Below are 5210 nucleotides of genomic sequence, written 5' to 3'. Positions count from 1 at the left end.
ATTGGCAGTGTTAGGGGTGGGAAAGCTGATGGGTGGGGATCGGACGTTGTGGACAGCGACTCCTACAGGTCGGTTGGTGCGCCTGCGCAGCAGAATCGGGAAGCGACGGGGGCGGTGTGTCCCTCACACGCAGACCCCCGCCGCTGAGAGAGCGCGCTGTGCAGGTGAAAAGATGCAACGGCTGCTTCCTCGAGTACCGGAGGGGACACGTGATGTAAGGCTTCGTCCACATTGCAGCCGACTTGTGGGAGGCATGGCCTAACAGCGTTCGAGACAGGGGAGGGTAGAATTGGACAATATGAAATTGGGATGAAAATGGGAGAAAAAAGCAGATGAAAAAAAAAAAAAAAAACTGTTTAAGTCTTCGGTTTGAGGAGCTGAACGGTTTAAATAATAATAATTTTTTAACAAACTAACAGGCTTTGCTATACATCAAATGGCTTCGACAACAGGCCATGGAGGTGCATCATAACAGACCCAACTAGTCGATTATTCTTTAAAAAAGATTGTCGCCAACAATTTTTTATAATCGATTACTTGTTGCAGCCCTACTGTTGACACATCACAACTTAAGTGCAAAACGTACCTAGTGGAAGGAATGTAGCGTAATGTGCGTGTAACGGAGGTACCGCAGTCTATCCACAGTCACGTGGTACAAGTAGTTCGGTGGCTGTGGATGTTAAGCGGTACTGCAAGTAAACTCACTCCCAGGCATCCAAACTGAGCGCTTAGGGGGATATCCTTTCTTGGCGCAGCGGTTTGTGATGTCGGCCCTGGTGCGGGAGACCGGGGTTCAACTCCCACTCAGGGCAATCCCTTAACAGGGGTCGAATCGGAATTTGAAACACAACGCAGAGCAATACGATACCGGTTACATACGCATGGGTTGTAGGTCTGCTATACAGTATGTTCTGTATTCTGAAGGTCTAATTGTCTGATGGAGGCCATTGTCTTTATTCTAGTTCTAACATGTGAAGTGTGGAAAAAGGGAAAGGGTGTAACATAGGATGAAGGGCAATACTTGACTTTTCGTGTTGGTTTGAAATGTCGGTTTGAAAAATCCTTTTATATTTGAGGTCTTTGCCTTTTTGTTGTGCTCTGTTCAAACCTTATTATTGAAGGTTGTCAATTATGTTGTCAACTTTGTTCTAACCTTTTTATTGACAGTTGTCAAATGTCAGCGGTTATAGTGTCACTATGAATATTAACTCATTTATTCTAGTGTAAATTCCTCCAGTTTCTGATCATATCATAGATTAATTGGGCCACATTTATAAAAATACATTGGTCAAGATTTCTTGCTTGTGAGGCTAAGATTATATATGATAATTAAAAAATATTAAAATATTCTATCCACAACTATTTATACTTTGGGTAGTGATAGAACATTTCTTTAGTTGACAGAAGATTTAATCAAATCAACATAAATTTCTCAAACTTTGAAATAGATTTATTATAAATCTATTAACTATAAGCCTGGCTTGGATTTGGCTGTAAGCACAAAAAGTCTTGCAAAATAACCGTTTATTTTTATAAATTTGGCCTTTTGTGTTTCATCTCTTGTATAATACCACAGTGCTACCAAGTGGTGGACTCACACATGTATTTTTCTTTTACAAAGCTGATTGTCAAAGGGACTTCACATATTTGATATGTCACTGTGCTGAAGGGTTTACTTCCATGTTACCTCGGTACTCATCACTCCTGTGTCCCAGCTCTCCTTACTTAACACAGGAGCTGAGGGATCAGTAGTTGGATATCACTAGTACCCACATACCGGTAAACTAATAGTGTTTTCAGAGTTCATTTGAGAGTTATGTTTGATCTTGCCTTAGTCGAGTACATTTCTATTGTTCAAAAACGATTGAAAGGCCTGCGGCCATACATTTGTGACAAAATGACGCCACTGTAATCTTTTAAAGCTACATTTGGTGTACTATGTTGTGAGACTGATATTTAGTTTGTCATTTGAGGATGGTGTGATTTGCCACGTCCTGTGGTATTTCTCTTCATCTGCCCTGAGGTCCAACTTCACGAGTTCCAACTTGTCTGAAATAAAATGTGGTTCCACTCCATGTTACTCGTGTCTTATGTAAAACTCCATTCACACTGCAAGCCTTAACATGCTCAATTGACTGGGTTGGGCTGGTTTAGGTTGGACTGAGTTGGGTTGGTCTAGGTTGGACTGGGCTGGGCAGTGAAAGAACCAAGCATTTCACTGTAATGTAATAGCTAAATAAAACAACTTGAACTTGACTTGTCACATTTGCACTCTGGTTGGATGCCAAACGTATTCTGGTTGTACTGTACTTGTGCTGTATGATGAATACATTGGAACCGAATCTCATGACAACGCTAGGGGTTCAGCAGGTGTATTCTGAATGCCAAGTATGACAACATCACCGTTGTGAAGGGCATATGGGCGAGTGGTGATATGGGGGGAAACCCGGTAATAATAAAATGTCACTCGGCTGCATTTAAGCAAAGCCGCTCAGTATAGTCCACTATGTTGAACGTGCGTTATAATAATAATAATAACTTTATTTGTATAGCACTTTTCATACAGAGGTTGCAGTTCAAAGTGCTTCACAACAGCAAAAAATACAGGCATAAGCGAGCATAAAAAGATAGACAGGTAGAATCACAGTGTTTCACATTAGGATCTAGCATCCCAATAGGCTCTCCGCTTACAGTTTTCAGTAACACAAATAGTAAAAATAGTTTAAAATTATTCAGTTTAAAAATAGTCAAAAAATTATAAAATAGAACGGACATAAAAAATACAGGCATGAGCGAGCATAGCAAGATATGGCAAATCACAGTGTTTCACATTAGGATCTAGCATCCTAATAGGCTCTCTATTCAGTAATACTCCTGTAATTCATGAACAAATAATCACAGTGTTTCACATTTGGATCTAGCAAATAATAAGAATAAAATGATTCAGTTTAAAAATAGTCATAAATAATCAGTGTTTCACATTTGGATCTAGCAAATAATAAGAATAGTTTAAAATGATTCAGTTTAAAAATAGTCATCAGTAAGAAGTAAAAAGTGCAATAACCGACACATGAATTTGATAGGCAGTGTAAAAGAGTAGGCAGGGTAAGAATAAATACAAGTTGTGTCAGGATATCCCTTGTTTCCTCTTACCACTAGGTGGTAGCAGATATCTATCAGTGAAATGCCTGAGCAAAGAGATAGGTTTTAAGCTGTCTTTTAAAGATGTCTAGCGAGTTGGCTTCCCTGATGTTTTGGGGTAGTTTGTTCCATAGTTTTGGGGCATAGTTGATAAAGGCTGCATTACCGATCCTCTTTTGACTGCTTCTGGGAGCCTCTAGTAGTCCAGCAGCTGATGATCGCAGTGTTCTTGCTGGTGTGTAATTTATTAGAGTGTTGGCGATGTAGCTAGGTCCCTGTCCATTTAGAGCTTTGTATGTAAGGAGAAGGACCTTAAAGTCAATTCTAAATGTTACAGGAAGCCAGTGTAAAGCGGCTAGGACTGGACTAATGTGCTCTCTCCTTTTGGTTCTAGTTAGCAGTCCGGCTGCAGAGTTTTGGATTAGCTGAAGCCTCTCTGTGGTTTTCTTAGGGAGACCTGTGAAAAGTGCATTACAGTAGTCTAACCGGCTAGATATGAATGCATGAATTAGCTTCTCAGCATCGTTCTGATTAATAAATGGTCGTACTTTTGCTATATTTCTGAGATGGAAGAACGATGTTTTCGTCACTTTGCTAATATGAGAATTGAAGTTCAGTTCTGAATCTATGATAACCCCAAGACTAGTGACCTCAGATTTGATCCAAGGGGTTAGTCCCCCCAGGTTCTTTATTAATGTTTATTTTTTAGTTTTGGAGCCGATAATTAGAATTTCAGTTTTGTTCTCGTTTAGTTTCAGGAAGTTCTTACTCATCCATTTATTTATTGCCAGTAAGCAGTCTGTAATGGAGCTAATCGCTGTATCATTTGGTTCAGCAGATATGTACAGTTGTGTATCATCCGCATAGCTATGGAAATCTACATTATGTTCTCTGATGATATCACCCAGCGGTAACATGTAAAGGGAGAAGAGTAAAGGACCTAAGCAACTCCCTTGTGCAACTCCATAGTTGTTGTCGTATATATCAGACATGTGATCTCCTAGTTTAACATAGAATTTCCTCCCTCTGATGTATGTTTTAAACCAGCCCAGCACATGGTCTGAGAAACCGACATGGTTTTCAAGACGATCGATTAGAATATCGTGATCGATTGTATCAAATGCTGCACTGAGATCTAACAGGATAAGGATGGAGATCTTATTCTCGTCAGAGTTTAGTCTGAGGTCACTGATTATTTTGGTGAGGGCAGTTTCAGTGCTATGATATTTTCTGAATCCTGACTGAAATTCTTCTAAGATGTTGTTTTCTTCAAGAAAGGAATTTATTTGAACTGAAACTATCTTTTCAAGTACTTTACTAATGAATGGTAGGTTGGATATTGGACGATAATTTGCCATTTCATTACTATCCAAGTTAGGTTTTTTTAGTAATGGCTTTACAACTGCTGTTTTAAAGGCATCCGGGAAAATACCAGTCCTAAGGGAAGTGTTTATGATATCTAGCACAGGGCTTGAAACACTATTAAATACCCGTTTGAAGAAAGCTGTAGGTATAGGGTCAATGTCTGAGGTGGAGGAGTTACATTCTGAGACAGTTTTGCAGAGTACATCTAATGTAATGCATGTGAAACTTCTCATGGTTACATTGCACGGTTTGCCGCAATCAACTTTATTTCCATCATGAGTAATGCTGGCCCTGATCAAGGTTATTTTGTTGTTAAAGAATAGTGCAAGTTCTTCACACTTAACCGTTGATGACTGAGGAGGTGTAGGGGCAGTGTTGAGTAGTACATTAATAGTGGAAAAGAGGATTCTGGAGTTAACCAGCATTTTCTGTAATGATTTTAGAGAAGTAATCTTTCCTTGCTAAGCGGATGGTTTTATTATAAGCAGTTAAAGCATCTTTGTATATATCACAGCATATGGTGGTTTTAGTTTTTCTCTATTTTCGCTCCGCTGCACGACATTTCCTTTTTTCTTCGTTGACCGTATTATAGTTTAACCAGGGCGAGGCTCTAGTTTTCTTCTTTTTCGTTTTTAATGGGGCGACAGAATTTAATATAGATGACATTGCATCATTGAGATTTTCTACCATTTCATTTAGAGAGC

This window comes from Notolepis coatsorum (assembly GCF_963971535.1).
Source record: "Notolepis coatsorum genome assembly, chromosome: 14".
Classification (NCBI taxonomy): domain Eukaryota; kingdom Metazoa; phylum Chordata; class Actinopteri; order Aulopiformes; family Paralepididae; genus Notolepis; species Notolepis coatsorum.
The sequence above is the reverse complement of the archived record's forward strand: the minus strand, read 5'-3'. Positions refer to the sequence as shown.